The 26,215-nt window shown below is 46.0% G+C and overlaps 1 protein-coding gene and 1 long non-coding RNA gene across 3 annotated transcripts in view; one reads left to right on the top strand and one right to left on the bottom strand.

The window, feature by feature from the left end:
* KLHL25 (kelch like family member 25) overlaps nt 1–15,017 on the top strand; it is a 55,535-nt gene extending 40,518 nt beyond the window's left edge. The window contains exon 2 of one of the 2 annotated variants that reach the window (XM_073801377.1): nt 12,420–15,017. The gene's annotated coding sequence lies outside the window, so the exon portion shown is untranslated. The remainder of the gene's footprint in view (nt 1–12,419) is intronic. The other variant, XM_019945918.3, reaches the window with a different exon arrangement.
* LOC141278062 (uncharacterized) overlaps nt 7,401–26,215 on the bottom strand; it is a 34,344-nt gene continuing 15,529 nt past the window's right edge. The window contains exon 2 of the long non-coding RNA XR_012330277.1: nt 7,401–18,025. This is a non-coding gene — a long non-coding RNA (uncharacterized lncRNA). The remainder of the gene's footprint in view (nt 18,026–26,215) is intronic.

Here is a 26,215-nt window from a genome sequence, read left to right as displayed (position 1 = left end):
CCCTTACTTGCAGTTGATCTTGAGCAAAACACATAACCCCTCTGCCAAATGGGGGTGACAATCTTAGACTGGGGCGGTGGTTCCCAGGCGTGGCCGCAGGTCAGAGTCCCCGGGGGGCCTTTTGACAATCCTATGTGGAGTCTAGGCCAACCTGTGAAGTCTAAGGGCACAGTCTCCACACAAGGGCACCCTCCCTCTGACACCAGCTGCGAGGTCAGGGTTCCCCAGAACCGTCTCAGGTCCAGCACTCACTGGAAGGACTCATGAATGTGCTGAAGGCATATGTGCACGGTTACGGTTTATTATGGGCAAAGGATACAGCTTAAGATCAGAGGGCAGAGATGCATGGGTCAGAGTCCTGGACGGGGGTCCAAATGCAAAGCATCCCTTGTCCACTCCCCATGGAGTTGGGACACTGTCACTCTTGTAGCATCAGTGAGTGACAGCACGCACGGAATGCTGCCTGCCAGGGGAGCTCACAGAAGCTGCGGTGTCCAGAATTTTTAGCGGGGCCCCATCACGTGGGCATGACCGATTGCTCATGTCCCCGTGGTTACTCTCAAGTCAGCTAGTCCAGCGTGGCCCAAAGCCCCCACCCTAAACAGACACTCCTATCAGGTGTGACCCAGATCACCTCCCAGAAGCCAAGGGCAAAGGCCAGATCTCTGCTGGGGCAAAGGCCACAAATTCTGTCCTACTCAAATGCTAAGCCCAGGCCTCTCCCTAGGCCATTCGGGGCCTCTGGGGCCCAGGCCTCAGTAGCCGTTATAGCTCCAGGTGAGTCCAGTGTGCAGCCAAGGTGAGAGCCCCACCATGGGGGCCCTTGAGAGGCAACAGGAGGGGAGTGGATGGAGGGCTCAAAGGGAGGCGGGAGCTGGCGCCCTGGGGTCGGGTGCCACTGTGGACATCCGGTAGTTCCAGGGCTCTGGGACCAGACAGCCCTGGGATTGGGTCCTGCCTCTCCTGGGGGCAGCTGTGTGCTCACTGGTGTGCGAAGGAACCTCTTGTCTCCCACTCCTCCGCAAGATGGAGAGAAGGCCTTCCTCAGAGCGGGTGTCACGATTACGTGAGGGAATAGCCCCCAGCAGGGCTTGCTGCAGTGCTGCCGCAGTTACCCCAAGTTATCTTGCTCTGTTCTTAGCGCCATCATTATATGAAATCATTGCCTGAAAAGGGAAGGTGACAGTGGATGCCAGGGGCAAAGGGACACATTCAGGCACTCTTTGTGGGTGACAGAGGAACAGGGAGACAGGAAGAGGGACTTGCCCAGGTCCCAGGATGGGTGCAGAGTCAGGGGAAGGGAGAGGGCGGAAGGAAGGACCAGCATGTCCTGGAGGGGCTCTTCTGAGGGGTGGGCGGGACCTTTCCTGTAGCTCCGCTGGGGCAGGATCCGCAGCAGGCACTGAGGTTGGATTAGGGTGTCCTGAGCCAGCCTGGCAGGGGCTCGAATGGAGTGGTGGACTCGTGGGCACTGGAGAAGGCCGTCCATGGTCAGGTCCCAACTCTTAGCCCTCCTCGGGTCCTTGGCCCTTGGGGTGGTGAGGTGTGGGGACCCCTGGTGGATGGGAGTCAGGAAGCATAGGTCCTGGGTGCTCTAAGAAGCGGGGTCGGTGGGAGATCCCAGGGTCACACAGGGGGAGCCTTCCCACCTGGCCCCGGGCTGTCCTGTCCACCGAGGTGCTTCTCTGCCTGGCTGGCCCAGGCCCTCCCTGCCCACACCTGCCTTGTGCTCCTGCAGCTCTGAGGAGCCAGCCCTGTGCCGTTCAGGTCACAGGAACCCCGTCAGGAGCTGGCCAGAGCGGAGAAATTAATTTCCTCAATGACCTGGCGGCTGCTGACAAGAACGCTGAAAGCTCTGCACGGCGAAAGCAATCGTACTTAGCTGGGATTGCTTCTGAATGGAATCTGATGTCTCAGCTATTAAATCAAATCCAGCCGTGCCTTCGAGGCCCTTAAAGAGGTATGTCCTCTGGCAGGCAAGGCAGGCAGGGCAGGACCCAGCGAAGGCATCAGATGTGCCGTACAGGGTGTTTGGCCTCATAAAGGCCAACCTGGATGAGAATAGGCTTTGTTCTCCTTTAAGGTTTCTCTGCTTTGTTCTGTTTTAATGTGCTCTCTTCCTCTTTGGGAGAAAAATTTGACCAGCAAAATATCTTGGTCCTGGGGAATAGGCTTCAAAGAGAACACTGGCGTTTCCTTGTTGAGTCCCTGTTCCCACACTCTGGGAACTTAGGCTGGTCACCTGTGGGGCCCAAAGGCTCCTCCCATCTCGGGCCACCCAGCCCAGGTGGCTCTGACCCTGTCTGGTGTTTGCCCATCCCCGGGACCCTGGAGGGCAGTTCTTCCCCAAGCGGGAGAGGGTGGGGGGTAGGTCAGCCGGACCCAGTGAGCCCTTTACTCTTCCAGGACTTCCCCCCGTTTCAGGGACCGTGGAAGGGGCGGCTCTGACTCTTGCTGGCTGCTTGACCCTGGTTGCTTAACTTCTCTGAGCTTCAGCTTTCTCATCTGGAAAACGGGAATAAAAACTATTACTCACAGTAGTTGAGGAGGAGAGACCGAGTGAGGGGCTGGGTTCAGAGTCCGCTTTTATATGAGGTTGCGAGGAGGAGGGGACGGTGGTGATAATGGTTTCGGGATGCTTTGGGCGCAGGGACCTCTGGATGTCCCTGGGCCAGCCCCTCCTTCTGGAAGGGTCCATCCCTCACGGTCGGGATTGCACTTGCCATTGCCTGGCTGAGTGCCACACGGGCCTTGTTCCTTCCGTGCGCCCCAGCCCACGGTGTGGGTGCTGTGGTCTCTACAGGGGACTCAGTTGCCACCAGAGGAGGGCTGATTCAGCACATCCTGTCCTGCCTTAAGAGAGATTGCGCCCGAGAGGCAACCCCGGAGCACAGGATTCAGGGCTGGGCTGGTGTGGCCGGGGGGGTGCCCGGAGCAGGCCTTTTGCAACACCCCGTGTCCACCCATCCGCCTGCACACGCACGGCCTCCCGTTCTGTCCGTGTTAACCAGGGCCGCCCCATGCCAGGCCCGCAATGGGGATGGCGTTAGTGGCTGTGGTCCGCATGGCAGGCCCCCACCAGCACGCCACGGGACAGCGAGGGCAGTCACGGGGCTGGCCGGGGCCACTGTGCACGGGCGGTGGGCTAGACAAGTGTCCTGTTGACTGAAAAAAAAAAAAAAACACAACCTAAAGGTTGAGAATTATGTTTTATTTGGCGGACAAAACTGAAGACTTAAGCCTGGGACACAGCTTCTCAGATAGCTCTGAGGGACTGCTCCCAAGAGGGCATGGGGGGAACCAGCACATATAGGAGTTCTTGCAACGAAGACCAGGTAGTCAGAACATCAAAAGAATATTGTTAAAGAAACCAGACATCGCAAGTTAAGGCATGTAGCGCTTTTCTGTGTATGGGAAGGTGCAAGAGTCTGGGCTCACTGAAGTCATTCCTTTACGATGCACTTCAGCTGTCAGGGGTCCAGTATCCTGTGCTTTCCCATCCTGAGTCTCCTCAGGGTGCACCGTCGGGGGCGGCTGCAACATCCTTTGTTTACTGACGTGGCGGGCACCATTTTTGCATTGATGCATGGTCCCATTTCACAGATGAGGAAACCAGGCCTCAGAGAAGCAACTGCCAGAAATCAGGGTGGCGCAGACCAGGACGGCCATGGGACGCGCCTGAGTGATCCAGGCAGTGCGGCTTCCCAGCTCCTCTGCCTTCTGGGTGCCACCTCTTCCTCAGCAACTCGGCACAGCCCAGAAGGGCCACCCCCCAGGTCAGGATCCCACAGTCCCTCACCCCCAGCACAGGGGGCTCTGAGGCTTGGCTTGGGGCCTGCCCCGAGGGGAACCCCGTGTCTGCTTGGTGTTCTGGCGGGTAGGGCGGGCAGGCCCCCAAGCTTTGGGTTCACCGCCTTAGAGCTTCTCAGGACGTTTAGGGGCCTGTGAGGAGCTTGGAGGGATTTGGGGGCCCTTCACCAGCCCCACTGAGAGCACAGTGGTCTCCTTGCCCAGCCCACACATCTGGGAGCTTGCTGACCCCCTGGGCTCGACCAGCTTCCAGCAGAACTTGAGTCCGCCTTCCAGAAGCCTTGGGAATGAGGGGCGCATCCTACTTGAAGGAAACAGGTCCACAGGTCCCAGTGCTGGCTTGAATTTTTTTCATTATAATGTTACTTAAATATGTACAGACTTACAACTAGATGTAAGCTCCCTGTGTTTGTAGCTCTTTCACAGCTGCAACGCTAACAATTGTACAGGTGAAATACACCCAGAGACGCAAGACCGAGAATGTGGTCTCCGCTAACTGATGCTTTGTGGAAGTTGTGTTGCCTCCCTCTGCCTCTTGGATGGCTGGATATGCAGGTTTATGGAGAGCTCAGCCCGCCTGTGCAGGGGGCTCCTTCTCTTTTCTTTTTTGGAGCTGCCGTGAGACCCCTTTGGGCAGCTCGGTGTGGGTGGAGGCGGGGGCACATCATCTGTGTCCCCTGGCACAAACCTGCCTCCTTGGTCTAGGGCTGCCTCTGAGCCCATGACACTCAGAGAGCTGGCCAGAGTAAGTGTGCTGTCTGGCATTGTAGATGGGTGGGGAGTGGGGAACACCCTTGGCAAGAACCCCCAGCTCCCTCCCCTGGTACTCCAGAGAACCTGTTTTTAAAATAGAATCCCACAGGGGTGTGTCTGCCAGTGGAGGCTGAGTGGGCAGTCCGCCCATCGCTGTCCTGAGTGTTCCCCACTCCCCACCCCTCTAGGTCCTTCCTGCGCCTGCTGTATCCTTTCTCCACTAGGTGATCAACTCAGGAGCTGCTACCCCAGCCAAGGGCACCACCTCCTGGACACACGTCCACGGCCACGTCTCTGCTTGGAGTTGGGCTAGGTTATGCCAAGCTGTCGCTGTGGGTTGGGCTTTAGAAATGATCACACTGGCCAGCTGTGTTTTCTTCGTTGCTTCCAGGACATTCTACGCTAAGCCTTTTGTGTGCATTAGATGGCTCCATCCTTCTCTGGGAGAAGGCAGGTATCTGTCCTTATTTTCCACAGGAAAATGCGAAGCTCAGAGCAGATGCCACACTGATTGAGAACCCAGCACTGGAGTGTGAGCTTCATGACCATGGGGACCGTCTGACCTCATTCACCACTGCATCTGTCCTGCAGGGTCTGGGTTGATAGGCTGTGCAGTAAATATTTGTCAAGTGCAGGAATGAATGTGTTGGCTGCTGCCCATAGCTGTACTGTTCTTCGTGGTGACCTGACTGGCCGTGACCATGTCTGCCCTCCCTCTCTCACCATTTCCAACCTCACTGGCCTACATTCAGGTTCTCAAAAATATCAATACCAGATTCCTATCCCCAGGCCTATGCACATGCCATTCCTTCTGCCTGGAGTGCTTTTTGCCTTTCTAGAAAACTCGTCTGTCCTGCAGGTCTTAGGTTAAATATTACCTCCTTCCCATAGCCTCCACCAAAGTAAAAGAAAGTCCTCCTTCTAATCTCTAATTTTTTTCTTTTTTTATTGTATTATTTTATTATTTTTAAAAATTTTATTTTATTTTGGAGTATAGTTGATTAACAATGTTGTATTAGTTTCAGGTGTACAGCAAAGTGATTCAGTTATACATACACTTGTATCTATTCTTTTTCAAATGCATTTCCCATTTAGATTATTACAGAATATTGAGCAGAGTTCCCTGTGCTGTACAGTAGGTCCTTGTTGGTTATCTATTTCAAATATAGTCGTGAGTACATGTCAACCCGAAACTCCCAATCTATCCCTCCCCCAGCCCTTTCCCCGCTCCCGGTAACCATAAGTTTGTTCTCTAAGTCTGTGGCTCTGTTTTGTAAATAAGTTTTATTTGTATCAGTTTTTTAGATTCTGCATATTAGCGATATCATATGTTTGTCTTTCTCTGTCTGACTTACTTCACTTAGTATGATAATCTCCAGGTCCATCCATGGTGCTGGAAATGGCATTATTTTATTCTTTTTAATGGCTGAGTAATATTCCATTATATATACGTACCACATCTTCACTCATTCATTTGTCCATGGATATTTAGGTTGCTTCCATGTTCTGGCTATTGTAAACAGCGTTGCCATGAACATTGGGGTGCATGTATCCTTTTGAACCATGTTTTTCTCCAACTATATGCCCAAGAGTGGGATTACTGGACCATACGGTAGTTCTATTTTTAGTTTCTTAAGGAACCTTCATATTGTTCTTCATAGTGGCTGTACCAATTTACATTCCCACCAACAGTGTAGGAGGGTTCCCTTTTCTCCACACCCTCTCCAGCATTTATTGTTTGTAGACTTCGATGATGGCCATTTTGACTGGTGTGAGGTGATATTGTAGTTTTGATTTGCATTTATATAATAATTAGTGATGTTGACCATCTTTCCATGTGCTTTTTGACCATCTGTATGTCTTCTTTGGAGAAATGTCTATTTAGGTCTTCCGCCCTTTTTTGTTTTGCGGTACACAGGCCTCTCACTGTTGTGGCCTCTCCCGTTGCGGAGCACAGGCTCCGGACAGGCAGGCTTAGCGGCCATGGCTCACAGGCCTAGCCATTCCGCGGCATGTGGGATCTTCCTGGACCAGGGCATGAACCTGTGTCCCCTGCATCGGCAGGCAGACTCTCAACCACTGTGCCAGCAGGGAAGCCCCGCCCATTTTTTGATTGGCTTGTTTTTTTGATATTGAGCTGCATGAGCTGTTTGTAAATTTTGGAGATTAAGTCCTTGTTGGTTGCATCCTTTGCAAGTATTTTCTCCCATTCTGTGGGTTGTCTTTACGTTTATGATTTCCTTTGCTGTGCGAAAGCTTTTAAATTTGATTAGGTCCCACTTGTTTATTTTTGTTTTTATTTCCATTACTCTGAGAGATGGATTGAAAAAGATACTCTAAGAGTTTTATAGTATCTGGACTTACATTTAGGTCTTTAATCCATTTTGAGTTTCTTTTTGTGTATGGTGTTAGGGAGTGTTCTAACTTCATTCGTTTACATGTAGCTGTCCAGTTTTCTCAGAACTACTTATTGAAGAGGCTGTCTTTTCTCCATTTTATATTCTTGCCTCCTTAATCATAGATTAATTGACCATAGGTGCATGGGTTTATTTCTGGGCTTTCTATCCCATTCCATTGAGCTATATTTCTGTTTTTGTGTCAGTACCATACTGTTTTGATGACTGTAGCTTTGTAGTATAGTCTGAAGTCAGGGAGCCTGATTCCTCCAGCTCCATTTTTCTTTCTCAGGATTGCTTTGGCTATTTGGGGTCTTTTGTGTCTGCATACAAATTAAAAAAAATTTTTGTGCTAGTTCTGTGAAAAATGCCATTGGTAATTTGATAGGGATTGCATTGAATCTGTAGATTGCCTTGGGTAGTATACTCATTTTGATGGTATTGATTCTTCCAATGCAAGAACATGGTGTATCTCTCCATGTGTTTGTGTCAGCTTTGATTTCTTTCATCAGCATCTTATCGTTTTCAGAGTACAGGTCTTTTGTCTCCTTAGGTAGGTTTATTCCTAGGTGTTTTATTCTTTTTGATGTGATGGTAAATGGGATTGCTTCCTTAATTTCTCTTTCTGGATCTTTTGTTGTTAGTGTATAGAAATGCAACAGTTTTCTGTGTATTGATTTTCTATCCTGCAACTATACCAGATTCATTGATGAGCTCTAGTAGTATTCTGGTAGCATCTTTAGGATTTTCTCTGTATAGTATCATGTCATCTGCAAACAGTGACAGTTCTTTTCCAACTTGGATTCCTTTTATTTCTTTTTCTTCTTTGATTGCCATGGCTAGGACTTCCAAAGCTGTGTTGAATCATAGTGGCGAGGGTGGATATCCTTGTCTTGTTCCTGATCTTAGAGGAAATGTGTTCAGTTCACTGTTGAGAATGTTAGCTGTGGGTTTGTTGTATATGGCCTTTATTATGTTGAGGTATGTTCCCTCTATGCCTACTTTCTGGAGAGGTTTTTTTTTTAATCATAAATGGGTGTTGAACTTTGTCAAAGCTTTTTCTGAATCTATTGGGATGATCATATGGTTTTTATTCTTCAGTTTTATAATGTGGTATATCACACTGATTGATTAGCAGATATTGAAGAATCTGGGCATCCCTGGGATAAATCCCACTTGATCATGGTGTATGATCCTTTTCATGTATTGTTGGATTTGGTTTGCTTGTATTTTGTTGAGTATTTCTACATCTATGTTCATCAGTAATATTGGCCTGTAATTTTCTTTTTTGTGGTATCTTTGGTTTTGGTATCAGGGTGATGGTGGCCTCATAGAATGAGTTTGGGAGTGTTCCTTTTTCTGCAGTTTTTTGGATTAGTTTCAGAAGGATAGGTGTTAACTCTTCTCTAAATGTTTGATAGAATTTGCTTATGAAGCCATCTGGTCCTGGACTTTTGTTTGTTTGGAGTTTTTAAATCACAGTTTCAATTTCAGTACTTGTGATTGGTCTGTTCATATTTTCTATTTCTTCCTGGTTCAGTCTGGGAGATTGTACCTTTCTAAGAATTTGTCCATTTCTTCTAGGTTGCCCATTTTATTGGCATATAGTTGCTTGTAGTAGTCTCTTATGATCCTTTGTATTTCTGTGGTGTTGGTTGTAACTTCTTCTTTTGCATTTCTAATTTTATTGATTTGAGCCCTATTCCTTTTTTTCTTGATGAGTCTGGCTAAAGGTTTATCAATTATGTTTATCTTTTCAAAGAACCAGCTTTTAGTTTCATTGATCTTTTCTACTGTTTTCTTCATCTCTATTTCATTTATTTCTGCTCTGATCTTTATGATTTCTTTCCTTATACTAACTTTAGGTTTTGTTTGTTCTTCTTTCTCTAGTTGCTTTAGGTGTAAGGTTAGGTTGTTTGAGATTTTTCTTGTTTCCTGAGGTAAGATTGTATTGCTATAAACTTCCCTCTTAGAACTGCTTTTACTGCATCCCATTGGTTTTGGATCGTCGTATTTTCGGTGTCATTTGTCTCTAGGTATGTTTTGATTTCCTCTTGGATTTCTTCTGTGATCCATTGGTTGTTTAGTGGCATATTGTTTCAGCCTCCACATGTTTGTGTTTTTTACAGGTTTTTTTCCTGTAATTGATTTCTAATCTCATAGCATTGTGGTTGGAAAAGATGCTTGATATGATTTCAATTATCTTAAATTTACCAAGGCTCACTTTGTGGCCTAGCATGTGGTCAATCCTGGAGAATGTTCCATGTGCACTTGAGAAGACTGTGTATACTGTTGCTTTTGAACAGAATACTCTATAAATTAAGTCCATCTTTTCTAATGTGTCATTTAAGGCCTGTGTTTCCATATTGATTTTCTGTCTGGATGATCTCTCCAATGATGAAAGTCGGGTGTTAAAGTCCCACACTATTATTGTTACTGTTGATTTCTTCTTTTATGGCTGTTAATATTTGCCTTTTCTCCTCCCCTCACTTTCAGTTTGTATGTGTCCCTAGATCTGAAGTGGGTCTTTGGTAACATATATATGGGTCTTGTTTTTGTATCCAGCCAGTCTTTGTCTTTTGGTTGGAGCATTTAATCCATTTACATTTAAGGTAATTATCAATATGTGTGTTCTTATTGCCATTTTGTTGATTGTTTTGGATTTGTTTTCCTAGTTCTTTTATCTTCCTCTGTTGTTCTCTTGTGATTTCATGACTAACATTAGTGTTGTGTTGGATTCCTTTTTCTTGTTTGTGTATTGTAGATTTTGGTTTGCAGTTATCGTGAGGTTTTGAAATAGCAGTCTATATATAAACAAGATTGTTTTAAGTTCCTGTTCTTTTAATTTCAAATGCATTTCCAATATTCTGCATTTGTGCTCTCCCCTTCTCACAGTTGCTGGCTTTGATATCATATTTGTGTGTAGATGATTTCCTGCCTTTACTGTATGTTTGCCTTTATCGGTGAGGTTTTCCATTTGTAATTTTTTTATTTCTAGTTGTGGCCTTTTCTTTTCCACCTAGAGAAGTTCCTTTAGCATTTGTTGCAAAGCTGGTCTGATGGTGCTGAATTCTCTTAGCTTCTGCTTGTCTGTAAAGCTTTTGATTTCTCTGTCAAATCTGACTGAGAGCCTTGCTGGGTAGAGTATTCTTGGTTGTAGGCTCTTCCCTTTCATCACTTTAAATATACGGTGCTACTCCCTTCTGGCCTGCAGAGTTTCTGACGAACAATCAGCTGGTAACCTTATGGGAGGTACCTTGTATATTATGTGTTATTTTTCCCTTGTTGTTTTTAATATTTTTTCTTTGTCTTTAATTTTTGTCAATTTGATTACTATCTTTCTTGGTGTGTTCCTCCTTGGATTTATCCTGCCTGGGACTCTCTGTGCTTCCTGGACTTGGGTGACTGTTTCCTTTCCCATGTTAGGCAAATTTTCAGCTATTATCTCTTTAAATATTTTCTCAGGTCCTTTCTCTCCCTCTTCTCCCTCTGCGACTGCTAAAATGCAAATGTTGGTGCGTTTCATGTTGCTCCAGAGGTCTCTTAGACTGTCCTCATTTCTTTTCATTCTTTTTTCTTTATTCTCATCTGTGGCATTGATTTCCACCATTCTGTCTTCCAGCTTACTTACCTGTTCCTGTGTCTCAGTTATTCTATTGATTCCTTCCGATGTATTTTTCATTTCAGTTTTATATTGTTCATCTCTGTTCTTTAGTTCTTTTAGGTTTTTGTTAAACATTTCTTGTATCTTCTCGATCTGTACCTCCTTTTTCTGAGATCTTGGATCATCTTTACTATCATTACTCTGAATTTTTTTTGGGGGTAGACTGCCTGTCTCCACTTCACTTACTTTTTCTTCTGGGGTTTAATCTTATTCTTTCATCTGGGACATATTCCTCTGCCATCTCATTTTGTCTAGCTTTCTGTGACTGCAGTTTCTGTTTCATAGGTTGTAGTTCTTCTTGCTTCTGCTCTCTGCCCCCTGGTAGATGAGGCTGTCTAAGAGGCCTGTGAAGGCTTCCTGGTGAGAGGGACTGGATCCTGCCCACTGGTGGGCGGAGCTGGGTCTTGTCCCACTGGTGGGCAGGGCCAAGTCAAGGGGGTGTGTTTAGCGGACAACTGTGCGCTCAGGAAGACTCTAAGCAGCCCACCTACTTATGGGTGAGGCTGTGTTCCCACCTTGTTGGCCGTTTGGCGTGAGGCGTCCCAGCACTAGATCCCACAGGCTGTTGGGTGGGGCCAGGTCCTAGTGAGAAAATGGTGGCCTCTGGGAGGACTCGTGCCAATGAGCACTCCTCAGAACTATCGCTGCCAGTGTCTTTGTCCCCACAGTGAGCCATAGCCCCCCGCCTCCATAGGAGACCCTCTGGTATCAGCAGGTAGGTTTGGCCCAGGCTCTTATGAGGTTACTGCTTTTTTTCTGTATCCTGCTTTGCATGAGACCTTGTCTACACTCTCCAAGAGTTTAGTTTCTGTTTCTCCCAGTCCTGTGGAATTCCTGTGAACAAACCCTGCTAACCTTCAAAGCCAGATTCTCTGGGGGCTTTTCCCATTGCCAGACCCCAAGGCTGGGGATACCAACGTGGGACTCAGAACTTTCACTCCTGTGGGAGAACTTCTGTGGTATAATTATTTTCCAGTTTGTGGGTTGCCCACTGGTGGGCGTGGTATTTGATTTTATCGCAGTTGCACCTCTCCTACCTCTCTTTGTGGCTTCTTCTTTGTCTTTGGATGTAGGATATGTTTTTTGGTAGGTTCCAGCATCTTTTTGTCAGTGGTTGTTAAGCAGTTGTGATTTTGGTGATTTTGTAAGAAGAGGTGAGCTCCCATCCTTCTGCTCTGCCATCTTGTCTCCGTCTCCTCTAATCACTGTTTTATACGCTACTTTCTTCCATGTTTTATTGGCTCCTTTTTTTCCTTTGTGCTTAGTTCAGTTTCACTTGTTCATAGGTTGCCGGTACAGAGGCCTCTCACCCAGGACTTCAGACAAGCGTTCCTAGTGTGAAATGGCTCTCTCATCTCTAACTTTTTATTTTTAACATATAGCTCTTTTGTTAGTGTGTGATGACTGTATACATCTATTCGTACGAGCCTGAAGTTTCTCCCACTGAAGGATGATCCATGGAGACAGCAGTAGCTGTGTCTGCCCTTCCTGTTTCCCCAGGCCTGGAACGGTGCCTGCCGGTTTGAGGGTGCTCAGGTGCACATGGCTGGAGGGGCTGAATGGACCCATGAGTAGTTCCCATATTCTAGGTGAGGAAAGCATGCCTCAGGAAGGTTACAGAACCATTCGGGGCTGCACTGCTGGTAAATGAGAGAGCTCCGTTCTCACACTCAGGCCTTCCACTCGGGGCCTGAGCTCCAGCCCTTCCCTGTGGCCTCTTGATCATCATCTGGTTCCAGGTTAGGACAGAACATTGTCGGCAGGATTCACATTCTCTCTCTCTCATTCCTCCACAGACGCTGTGTGTTTCTCCCCACCCCATGGCTGCAGCCCTCACTGTTGCACGGTGGCCCTGACCCTGTCTGCCACGGCGGGAAGCTCAGCCCGGCCCCAGGCCAGTACTCTGAGCAGCTGGAAGTCGGCCCCACCAGCTCTGGGTGGCTTCGGGGGCTGCTCTGAGTGGCTTTGGGGGCTGCTCTGAGCTTCAGAGAAGAAAATCCATCTCCAGCGCCCTGTGTGTCTGGCTGAGGCCTTTCCTGCTTTGCAGTGGTTTGCAGGGGAGAGGACCTTTCAAGGGGGGGTGTGGACGGACACCAGGACTCCCTCAGCCTCAGGGAGAAGGACATGTTTGCAGAGCTTTGAGGTCGCCTATTTCAGCAAGTTCTGGACTGGGATGGGGGGTGCTGGGTGGGTGGGAGGGTGTCCCTGAAGGGGTGGGGTTGGCAGCACTGACAGCATGGTCTTTGGCTCAGGGCTTCCCTATTGGTGTTGTAATGTCTCCCCACAGATAATGTCCCAGGCCTTTGGGAAACAGGTGCATCAGGGCTGAGAGCAGAATGTGCTGTGGAGAAAGCACATTAAGGGAGGGAACCCTTCAGCGATGCCCACCAGTCTCCATTAGCAAATGACACCCAGACCCCCAGGGTTAATAGGCCCCTCCCCAGAGTCAGGCCTTGCCCCCAGTGACCTCACCACCTCCTGGTCAGGCCAGCTATGCCACAGGATACTGTGCCTAGGTGCAGATGCATGTGGAGACCAGGCCCCATCACCTCCCCTCAGAGCCCAGCCCAAGAGGCAGCAATGACCCCATCTCCTGACAGGAGCACGGTCACCCTAGAATATGGCACTAATCTCCAAGACCAGCAGCAGATATGAGCTGGGGACCACAGAGGGACTCCAGGGTGCCCACTATAGATCCCACCAAGGCTGGACACATCTCAACTTGGAGGATGACAAGGCCCATGACTCCGGCCCCCCATCCAGTGTCTGCTGTCCTCTGACATCTTGCCCTTCCAGCGTAATGGGATCTGGCCCCTTTGCCCCCTGAGCTCAAAAACAATGGTCCCAAGAAAACTGCCAACCATTTGTTCATTTTTTCCACCTCCCAAGTCGTTGGGTACCTCATAGGTACAACCTCAGCATCTGGGGTTCTGGAGAGGTTGGCTCCTGCCAGCGGCCCTCCTCACTCCTAGTGTTAGAGTTTCTGGGCTGGTCCTTCGCTTGCCCCAGTGCAAGGCCATCAGCTGCCACTTGAGAAAAAGCCAAAAGCGGAAGGCACATCTCCAGGTTCCTTAGACCCCACCTGTATGAGAGGCCACCCTCTTGCTCTTGGTGCTTCATCTCAGCCACCTAGAAGCCAGGTGGCTTGTCCCAGGAGATGGCTCTGCCTGAGATTTGGGGAGGCCTTGGGGCTGGTGGGGAAGCAGCAGCCCCAGGTCCCGAGCCCACACTGCCTGGAGGGGCCCCTGTGGCCTGTTGCATTGCTGAGCCGAGTTAAGCACAGATCTCACAGCACAGAGGACCTCGCAGTGGTGCTTTTCCCAAAAGTTGTGTTGCTTTTATCCGTTTCTAACTTAATAAAAGAGTTAAGAAAAATCTTGCTTTCTTTGGGTGCTGGGGCCAGTCTTGAAGGACATTAAGGCACAAGCAGACTGATTTCCACCCCACCAGCCAGGGCTCACAGTCTGCCCCTCTGGGGGGTTAAGGGAGATCCACCTTCCTCAAGCACCTGCAAGCACGCAGAGGAGAGGGCTTCCTGTCCTCAAATTGATTGTTTCAGCAGCAGAAGCCTTTACACTGATTCTCATACTTTTTTTCCTGAAAAATTCGTGCGTGGGTGGACTCTAACTTGAAGATGTAATTCTATTGATTTCCATGTGTTCTTCTGTGTGCTGTGAACCCCCAGTTGACACTCAATCGTGTGAAAATAACACAAGCAGCGTTAAGACAATCATCAATACTCCAGTGGCTAGCATCAGTTATCACGACACAAATGCTAATGCTCATGTTCACCTGCTCTCCTTTCACACCTTTTCACAGCTATTATGAACCATAAACTCAAGAATGTGGACACAGGGCTGTGACAGCCACAGATTAAAGAGGAGGCCCTTCCCAACATCCCACTACAGGCTCTGAACACCACAACATCAAACACACCACCTCTCAAGGGGACAACGGCCAACACACCTTGGAGAAAGACGAGGCTGGCATCCATTCCAAAAACAGCCCTTGCACCAAAAATATTAGATTCACACAGCCTACACAGGGATGCTCCACATAAAAACACCCCTTCAAGACCACAGTAGGTAATTGTTTCTTCTAAATTTGTAGAGACAAACATAAAATGAAAAAGCAGAGGAACTAATCCCAATTAAAATAACAAGAGAAATCCTGTGAAAGAACAAATAATGAAGCAGACCTAACCAGTCTACTAGACCCAGAGTTCAAAGAGGAGGTAATAAAAAAAAGTAATTAAGAAAGGTTATTGATAGAAATACAGATCACTGTAACAAAAATTAGACACTATAAAGAGGAACCAATCAAAATTAAACAATTGCTGAGATAAAAACCAATCTAGAAGCAGTGAATAGCAGACTAAAAATGCAAAACAGTGAATAAGTGATCTGGAAGATAGAATCATGGAAATCACCCAATCAAAACAACAGACAGAGACAAATGAAAAAAAGAAGAAAACATGTATAGGACAATGTAAAACCTGCCAACTTACACATAATAGGGGTTTCAGAAGAAGAATAAGAGAAGGGGATCGAAAATGTATTTGAAGAAATTATGGCTGAAAACTTCCCAACCCGAAAAAATGAAACCTATCCAGGTACAGGAATCACAGCGAGTCCCAAACAGACCCACACCAGGTTATATCATAGCTAAAATGGCAAAAGTTAAAGAGGACTCTAAAGGCAGCAAAAGAAAAACAGAGTCAGTTACAAGGGAACCCATGTAAGACTATCAGCTGATTCCTCTGCAGAAAATTTGCAGGCCGGGAGCGGGTGGCGGGATATATTCAAAATCCTGAAAGAAAAACAGCCTGCAGCCTAGGATACTGTACCCAGAAAGATTATCATTTAGCTAGAAGGAGAGAGAAAGAGTTAATCAGACAAGCAAACACTAAAAGAATACAGCAATACTAAACCTAACCAAAAAGAAATATTGAAAGGTCTTCTCTAAATAGAAAAGAAGCAAGAATCTATAGGAAAGGGAAAATCACCATGGGAAAGGCAAATTACATAAGAGGATTAAAATCATTTATATAAACCAGTACATACATTAAAATACAATCAAAAAATTTTTGTAGAAGTGATTATAACTTTTAGAATGTGTTTGAACTTATACGACTGTAAGTCTAAAGCAAGTAGATATAACTATGAGTTAACATACTTGAAAACCATGGTAACTGCAAAGGAAAAGCATACAATAGACTCACAAAAGCCAAAAAAGAAAGGAACTCAAGCATAACAAAAAAGAAAACCATCAAACCACAAAAGGAAAAATAAGAAGAAATGAACAAAGAACTACAAAGTCAGCTAGAAAACAAGGTTTAAAATGGCAATAAGTGCATACCTATCAGTAATTACTATCGGTAATTACTGATAGTAATTGACCTATCAGTCAATAGACTAAATGTTCCAATCAGAAGACATCAAGTGGCAGATTGGATAAGAAGACAACCTACAGTACAATATGCTGCCTACAAGAGATTCACTTTAGAGTGAAAGACTCATACAGATGGAAAGTGAGGGGATGGAAAAAGCTTTCATGCAAATGGAAGTGACGAGAAAGTGGGGGGTCACAGTACTCATATCAGACAACATAGACTTTAAAACAAAGTCCATTTAAAAAAACACACACAAAGAAGGACATTATATAATGGTAAAGGGGTCAACACAAGAAGAGGCTATTGCACTTGTTAACATATATGCACCCAGTACAGGAGCACCTAAATATATAAAACAAATACTGTCATAAAGCAAGAAATTGATGGGAATACAATAATAGTAGGAGACTTTAACACCCACCCTGGCATCAATGAACAGATCTTCCAGACAGAAGATCAACAAGGCAACAGAGAACCTAAATGATACAATGGAACAGTTAGACTTGATATCTACAGGACACTACATCCAAAAAAACCAGAATACACATTCTTTTCAAGTGCATATGGAACATTCTCTAGGATAGACCACATACTAGGTCACAAAATAAGTCTCAACAGATTTAAGAGGATAGAAATTATTTCAAGCATCTTTTCTGAACACAACAGTATGAAACTAGAGATTAATCACAGGAAAAACCCGAATACATGGAGAGTAAACAACATGCTAGTAATGATCAAACCAAAGAGGAAATCAGAAAATACCTTGAGACAAATGGCAATGAGAACACAACCTTATAAAATCTATGGGATGCAGCAGAACAGTTCTAAGAGGGAAGTTCATAGCGATACGGGCCTTCCTCAAGAAATAAGAAAAATCTCAAACAACCTAACCTACCACCTAAAAGAATTAGAAAAAAAAGCAAACCCCAAAGTCAGCAGAAGGAAGGAAATAAAAAGATCAGAGAGAAAATAGAGATTAAAAAGAAAACAAAACAACAATGAAACTAAGATGGTTTTTAAAGAAGATAAATCAACAAACCTCTAGTCAGCCTCACCAAGAAGAAAAAAGAGAGGACCCAAATAAAATAGGAAATGAAAGGGGAGAAATAACTACTGATACCACAGAAATACAAAAAAAAAAAAAAATACTAGAATACTATGAACAGTTACATGACAACAAATTGGATAACCTAGCGGAAATGGACAAGTTTCTAGAAATATACAGCCTGCCAAAATTCAGTCAAGAAGAAACGTAATTTGAACAGACCAGTCACTAGAAGTGAAATAGAACGTATAAAAAAAAAAACAACAAAAAAACAAAAAACGAAAAAACTCCCTGCAAACAAAAATCCAGTACTGGACGGCTTCACTGGGTAATTCTACCAAACATACAAAGAAGAACTTATGCCAATCTTTCTCAAACTCTTCCAAAAGATGGAAGAGGAGGGAACAGACCCAAAGTCATTCTGTGAAGCCATTATCACCCTGATACCAAAAACAGACAAAGACACTATAAAAACAAATCACAGGCCAATATCTTTGATGAATATTGATGTGAAAATCCTCAACAAAATATTACCTTGGCAACCGGTAGTCTAGTGAGCAGGACGCATCAGGATCACTGGGCAGCAGGGACTCGTGGTATCCCCAGGCACATGGCGTGGTCCCAATCCTTCTGGTAAACATTTCTTGGCCTGGGATTGGGGCTGGGGATCAGGAACAGGGGACTTGGCAACTTGTTTTCAAACGTTCCTGAGCCAGGTACAACTGCCAGGTGGGGGCAGGGAGGGCTGATTCCTCTCCAACATGCCTCCTGGTCCATGCTGGGCTGGTCCCAGGCACCAGAATTCACTTCAAAGTTTCACCGCAGCATCCTGGTGGGGCTGCCTTCAGCCAGCACAAGCACACTGAGGAATTTTCAGCAACAGAAGGACGTCCTTCATATATAAACTTCTGTCAATTGGACACCCTTTGTGTGTGGAGAAAGTTTACTTTTTTCCCCCACTGCTGCTGCAATGAAAAAAAAAATCAATAAATAAGACTAATAAAAATATAGGAATATTTAAAATAAAAAAAATTAGCTAACTGAATTCAGCAATACATAAGAAGGATCATATACCCTGGTCAAGTTGAATTCATGCCAGGTTTCAAGGATGGATCAACATGTGCAAATCAATCAGTGTGATATACCACATTAACAAAAGAAAAGACAAAACCCACATGATCATCTTGATAGAGAAAAAGCATTTGGTAAAATTCAACATGCATTCATGATTAAAAAAACTCTCACCAAGTGGGTATAGAGGGAACAAAGCAATTTATGATAACCCCACAGCTAATATGACATTCAATGGTGAAAAGCTAAAAGTCTTCCTGCTAACTAAATTCAGGAACAAGACAAGGATGCCCACTGTCATCTATTCAACATAGTATAAGTCGTAGCCACAGCAATCAGACAATAAAAAGAAATAATAGGTATCCAAACTGACAGAGGTAAAACTCACTATTTGCAGATGACATGATACTCCATACAGAGAACCCCAAAACTCCACACAAGAACTATTAGAGGGGAAGCGTAAGCTGGACGAAGTGAGAGAGTAGCACTGACATATATACACTACCAAATGTAAAATAGCTAGTGGGAAGCAGCTGCATAGCACAGGGAGAGCAGCTTGGTGCTTTGTAACCACCTAGAGGGGTGGGATAGGGAGGGTGGGAGGGAGACGATATGGGGATATATGTACACATATAGCTGATTCACTTTGTTATACAGCAGAAACTAACACACCACTGTAAAGCAATTATACTCCAATAAAGATGTTAAAAAAACCTATTAAAACGAATAAATGAATTCAGGAGGGTAGCAGGATACAAGATTAATCTGTATACAAGTTTATCTGGATAAGAAATCTGTTGCATTTCTTTACACTAACAATGAAATCAGAAAGTAAAAAAACAGTCCTGTTTAAAGTCACATTAAAAAAAATACCTAGGAATAAACTTAATCGAGGAAGTGAAAGAACTATATGCTGAAAACTATAAAACATTGATAAAGGAAATTGAAGATGATTCAAAGAAATGGAAAGATAGCCCATGCTCTTGCATTGGGAAGCATTAATATAGTTAAAATGGCCATACTACCCAAAGCAATCTACAGATTTAATGCAATCCCTATCAAATTATCCATGATATTTTTCACAGAACCAGAACAAATAATTGTAAAATTTACATGGACCCACTAAAGACCCAGAATTGCCAAAGCAATCCTGAGGAAAAAGAACAAAGCTGGAGGCATAACCCTTCCAGATTTCAAACAATACAACAAAGATACAGTAATCAAAACAGTGGAGTATTGGCACAAAAACAGACATAAAGTTCAATGAAACAGAATAGAGAGCCCAGAAATAAACCCACACACCTACAGTCAATTAATCTACAACAAAGGAGGCAAGAATATACAGTGGCGAAAAGACAGTCTCTTCAGCAATGGTGTTGAGAAAGCTGGACAGCTACATATAAATCAAATTAGAATACTTCATATACAAAATTAAACAAAATGATTTAAAGACCTAAATATGACATGACACCATAAGACTCCTAGAAGAGAACATAGGCAAAATATTCTCCATCATACATTGTGGCAATATTTTCTTAGATCAGTCTCCCAAGGCAAAAGAAATAAAAGAAAAAATAAATGGGACCTAGTCAAACTTAAAAGCTTTTGCACAACAAGGGAAACCACCAACAAAAGAAAAAGACAACCTACGGAATGGGAGAAAATATTTGTAAACAGTGCAAATGACAAGGGGTTAATATCCAAAATATACAAACAGCTCATACAACTTGATAATGAAAAGAACAACCCAATCCAAAAAGGACAGAAGACCTAAATAGAGATTTCTCCAAAGAAGACATACAAATGGCCAACACGTACATAAAAAGATGCTCAAAATCACTAATTATTAGAGAAATGCAAATCAAAACCACAATGAGGTATCACTTCACACAGGTCAGAATGGCCATCATCAAAAAGTCTACAAATAATAAATGCTGGAGAGGGTGTGGAGAAAAGGGAACCCTCCTACACTGTTGGTGTGAATATAAATTGGTGCAGCCACTATGGAAAACAGTATGGAGGTTCCTTAAAAAACTAAAAATAGAGCTACCATATGATCCCGTAATCCCACTCCTGGCATATACCCAGAAAAGATGAAAACTCTAATTCAAAAAGATACATGCACCCCAGTGTTCATTAGCAGCACTATTTACAATAGTCAAGACACTGAAACAACCCAAGTGCCCATCAATGGATGATTGGTTTAAGAAGATGTGGTATATATACACAATGAAATATTATTCAGCCATAAAAAATAATGACATATTGCCATTTTCAGCAACATGGATGGACCTAGAAATTATCATACTAAGTGAAGTAAGACAAAGACGAATATGATTTGATACCATTTTTACATGGAATCCAAAAAATAATACAAATGAATCTATATACAAAACAGAAACAGACTCACAGATGTAGAAAACTTATGGTCACCAAAGGGGAAAGGGAGAGGTGGGGGAGGGATAAATTAGAAGTATGGGATTAACATATACAAACTACTATGCATAAAATAGATGAGCAACAGTGATTTACTGTATAGCACTGGGAACTATATTCAATATCTTGTAGTAACCTATAATGGAAAATAATCTGAAAAATATATATATACATACATAGCTGAATCACTTTGCTGTATACCTGAAACAACACCCCATTGTAAATCAACTATACTTCAATTAAAAAAAAAAAAAGAGTGTAGGCACAGGCAAGACATGCCGCTGGGCAGTGTCTGTGATCTGATCTCAAGGGGCCCCTCGGTGGGCAGCCCAGTGGTTGGGTGAGGGCACCTCTGCTCTATACCTCAGCAGTGTGGAGGCCCCCAAAGCCGAAACTGGGCTTTAACACTGTGAATTAATGCTTCAGGTGCTGAAGTAGGGGTATTACAGCACATTTCTCATAAAATTGATCATCACCTGAATGAATGAGTGGATCTCAAAAGTATGGTGCTGGTAGAAGAGCCAAGAGCAGAGATGCCCTTCACAGCCCCCAGGCCCAGCCCTGGGAGGGGCACCCTGGCTACATCACACTGTCCACTCTTGCTGCAGTGGTGAGAACAGCCAAGGCAAGCACCACTCCCTCCCAGGCCTGATATCTGGTCACTTGAGTTCAGCCTCTGGTTGGGCTGCTATAGAAACAGCCCAGACAGGAAGTAAGGGTGTATTTCTCGTTTATGCAGCCGTGACGTGAGTGTAAACAAGCCAAGGCTGGAGTGGCTGCATAGGGTTGGCTGGAGCCTCCTTCTATCTTGTGGCTCTGCCAGCTTCCATGCGGGCTTCCACCTCCTAGCCCAACACAGCCACCTAGCCCCTGCCATCTCATCTGCATTCCAGCCAGAGGGAAGGGAAGAAGATGACATGACTAGCAAGCCTCTTTAAGGACACATAACTTCTGCACACTCCCAAGGGAGGCTGGGAAGTGTCAGTAAACCTCTATTGCTGAGCAAAGGGGAGGGAGGCTATCGAGAGACAATAGCAGCCTCTCCATCTTTCCACCTGCTGTGGAGTGGAACCTGCCTACACCGACCTGCTCCCCCCTTCTCTGAGCTGGGGAAGCGGGACATGCGTGCCCAGCTCTCAGGCCACTTCAAGAGCCCGGCCCTTGCGTGTGTACTATAGCATTTGTCATCTGCAACTCTGCTGCCCCCTGACCAGTGCTTTGCATAACTGCCTCCTTTAATCTTCACAGTGACCCCCTGGGAGGTGGGCATCTTTGTCCTCTCCCTGCTGGTGAGGAAACAGGCCAAGAGGTTAAAGCTGCTCACCACAGGCTCACACTGGTAGGAGGCACCAGGCTGCAATGGGCAGAACGTGGTCTCTGGGGCTAGGCCCACTGGGTTTGGGTCCCAGCTCTCTCATCTGTGTGCAGGCTTGGATAAACCATTGGATTCTCTGATAGAGGTTTAACAATGGTCAAGTTCTGTAAAGCACTAAACACCTGGAGAGCCCTGGATACAGTGGGAATGGCCACCACCATTGCAGTGAGTGGGTGCAGTGAGTGGGATTCACACCCAGTCACTGACCCACTGGCTCCTTGGCTTCCCAGGGGCCAGACCGACTCTGGGGTGAGACAGGGAGCTTTCCCATCAGTGATGAGGCAAGGGATCCTGGGGACCTCGGTCCCAAGAGGACCAGCAGAGCTTTCGTGGGTTGTGGCTCCCAGTGCAGGAAACAGGACAGGCCACCTGGAGGGTCAGCGTCCCTGGAGACGCTGCGTCTCCCAGGGCGAGGAGGGGCACTGACTTCCTCCCCTAACTGCTCTTCCGCCAGCCCTCCCTGGTCCAAAGGGCCTTCCTGGCGGTTCTGGGCACTTTCTCCATAAGAATCTTTGCCATCGACATCTTTGTCCCAAGCATTTTCACTGCCTAACTAATTGGCCATAAGGCAATTTTGCTGTAAAAGATAAAATAACTGGTTGACAGTTTGGTTTCACTTCTCCATTAACACAATACTCCCATTTACATATGACATAAATCTTAGGAATTTTCAGGAACCTCTGGCATTTAGCATTTTCATAATAGCCTTATACAGCGACGGGTGGATGCAGGGGTCTTAAAATAGTGGATGATAACCATTATGTATGTGGACGTGATAGGAAATACGGTGATGAAACTTACTGGAAGTGTGAAATAACAAAGTGTAAAGCCACACTGCCTGCTATACTAGGAAATGATAACATATCAGTTCGTAAATCCTTCGGTGATTTGAAGGCCCAGAGTTGAACCCACATTTCCCGTAGAACTTTGGAACGTCTATCAGCAGACATATGACAAAATGCCAAAAAACAAAAGCGCAGTGAAAGAGGCTTTCACAACACAACACAGAGCTCAGCTATGAATATGCTCTTAGGACTTGGAAAACATACTTTCTTAATGAAGGAAGAAATTTTAATGAAAAAGTGTGATGTCAACAAAACAGATGAACCAGCAAATAAAAATATGTATAAAATACTATGACTTGGAGGACAAGGGCTTAGATACAACTCACAAAATAAAATCAGTTTTTTGTGCAGTATTGCCATGAATCTACACACATTTTAAATGTATTCAAATGTTTTGTATTTCACAACGCTTTTAATTTTGTTATTCATTTCTCATATTTTATTATGCTCTTTTAAACATTCCTCTCTTATTTTGCATTATTTTATCTTTTACAGCAAAATTGCCTTATGGCCAATTAGTTATGTGGTAAAAATTCTTACAGCAAAGATGTGTAGGGTGAAAGTACTGGACATACTTCCTGGTACACCCGAGCCTGTAAATCATAGTGGGGAAAGAAGGAGCTTTTTTTTTTTAAATTGAAGTATAGTTAACTTCTAATATTGTGTTAGTTTCAGGTGTACCTCAAGGTGATTCAGTTATACATATATATATGTATATATCTATATATTTTTTCGATTCTTTTCCATTATAGAAGGAGCCTTTTGGGACTTCCCTGGCGGTCCAGTGGTTGAGACTTCGCCTTCCAATGCAGGGAGTGTGGGTTCCATCCCTAGTTGGGGAGATAGGATCCCACATGCCTCGGGGCCAAAGAAACCAAAAACAGAAGCAATATTGTAACAAATTCAATAAAGACTTTAAAGGAAAAAAAGGAGCCTTTTAAGCAGCGATTGTCTTTAATAAGCGCAGCTTGGAAAGAGCTTTGGTTCCTCTCGGTGGGTATTTCGCACAGCAAGAAACTTGCAAACTCCATCCTGTCCCAGCCCCACAGCCCCGATGGCTCCACCCACTGGGCTCTCCCCTTCAGGAGGGGGAACATTCTTTTTTTTTTTTTGGCTGCATCAGGTCTTAGTTGCGGCACGCGGGCTCTCTAGTTGTGGCGCATGGGCTTAGGTGCCCCGCGGCATGTCCGTGGCATGTGGGATCTTAGTTCCCTGACCAGGGATTGAACCCACGTCCCCTGCATTGGAAGGCAGATTCTTAACCACTGCACCCCCAGGGAAGTCCCTGGAGAGAGAACATTCTTGAAACACACAGGTGGACTTCTTGATGGGGGCCAGTCTCCTGCTGCCTTCCTGCCCCTCCAGCAGCCGGGCCAGAGCCAGCCACCTGACCTCTAGTCCCAGGCCCACGGCACCTGCTGGAGTGGCCCTGTCCAAGCCAGGCAGGTTGGGGAGACTCTCCAGCACAGATGCTCACTTGCCTTGTTGGTGCCTAGGGCTTGGGCTCTGCCTTATTAGCCATCAAGATGAAGCCTGGAGAGACCCCAGGCCTTCTTACACTGGGGCTCGGGATCAAATTCAGGGGCCCATGCACTTGGATGGGAAAGAATTACACCCTTATTTTCAGGAAACTCTGACATTTAGCATTTTCTTCAACTAGGAAATAGGCAACCACTCCACCGGTATCAGCAGTCCCCAGGTTGGTGTCTCTGGATATTTTCATATGACACTACAGTCATAGATATCTTGAAATACTACATACACTCATTACCAATTCAAATTACAGTGATTCTTAGACCAGCCACTAGATCGCCTTACTTAATGTGTTAATAAAGGAGCATGGATATTACTATTAATATAACATTTTTTTTAGTATTTTTTAGGTGTTATGGGTTGAATTGTGTTCCCCAATTCATATGTTGGTGACTTAACCCCCAGTTCCTCAGAATGTGACCTTTGGAGACAGGGTCCTTGCCGATGTAATTAGTTAAGACGAGCTCACACTGGCCCCTAATCTGTTATAACTGGTGTCCTTAGGTGGAGGGGAAATTTGGACACAGACATGCACATGGCAATGCATGTGAAGACTAGAGTTATGCCACCACAAGCCAAGGAACTGTAAGCAGACAGGAGAGGCCTGGACAGACCCTGCCCTGGTGTGAAGATAGTGGGTCCTGCTGACACCTTGATCTTGGGCCTGCAGCCTCCAGAGCTGTGAGATGCTAGGTTCCTGCTGTTTAAGCTACCCCATCTGGGGTACTTTGTTATGGCAGCCCCAGCAAACTCATACTACAAGCTTCCTTTGCTGGCCTGGGTGTTATATTTTATGTATTTAAAAACATTCCCCCCGAGCAGTCCACAGAGGGGTCAGAGCACGGAAAATGTTAGAAAGCCCTGACCCAGGGTGAGCCGAGGGGCACAGAGTCCCACACAGAGCTAGAGGGTCCCATCTGGACAAGAGCCCGCGATCCCGGCTCACTGCGGGATGTCCAGCAGCTACGGCCTCTGCAGGGCCCTCAGCCCAGGCCCCAGCAACCCTCCTGCCCCCCTGGCATCCTGGTCCAGGAGGGACAGGGTCTGCCCAGCCTCAGGTCCATTCCAGGACCCTAATGGGCAGGACTGGGCAGGCACTGGGGTGGGCCACCCTCACGGGCAGCGGGGTCACTCTTCTCCGCTGGCTCGTGTGGCACTGCTCCAGGGGCCCCAGCCAGACTTCAGGTTATGTGCCCGAGCGCCAGCCACTCCATCCAGGGGTCCCAGAGCTGTGCTCACACACTGAGGCTTCCCCTCCTGACCCTCTGCGCTCCCAGGCCATGGCTGCAAGAGCCGCTCCTGGGTTCCCTTCCAGCCTTATCCTCCCTGACCACGGGAGGCCAGTCCTGGACCCTGGGTCAGAGAAGTGTGACTGCTGGGAGCCCTGAATACCGTGTACGGATCTGTAATGGGTGCACGGAGGCCAGGATCCCATTTCCCAGATCGAGGACGTGAGGACCAGCCGGAGCCACAAGCTCCTCCCCCAGACGGCCAGGGCAGAGCCTGCAGGTGGGATCGTGCTGCATCCCTGTGGCCCATCATCCTTCTGTATCCACTCACCTGGCCTCCAGTGGCTCACCCAAGCCAGGGATCTCCCGCCACCTTTGTAAGAAATGATTGTAAAAGATATAAACGGAGGAGGGGAACTAGTTCACACCACGTGCTCTTCACCTCCTCTAGATACGTGTCCATCTGACGCCAGGCCCTGGGATAACCTTCTGCAGGCCAGCTTTCGTACTGTTTGGCTTTTGTGTATCTCCACGGCCCGCTGCTCCAAACAGACAGGACCCCGTGGCTCTCACACACTCTGGCCTTGGACCAGACACTTAAGGTCCCTGTGCTTCAACTGCCACGTGTGTAAAAATAGAAAACGTCATGAGTGGCCATGTCACCGG

This window comes from Tursiops truncatus, chromosome 2, assembly GCF_011762595.2.
Source record: "Tursiops truncatus isolate mTurTru1 chromosome 2, mTurTru1.mat.Y, whole genome shotgun sequence".
NCBI lineage: Eukaryota > Metazoa > Chordata > Mammalia > Artiodactyla > Delphinidae > Tursiops > Tursiops truncatus.
This window is presented reverse-complemented; position numbering and strand designations above follow the sequence as displayed.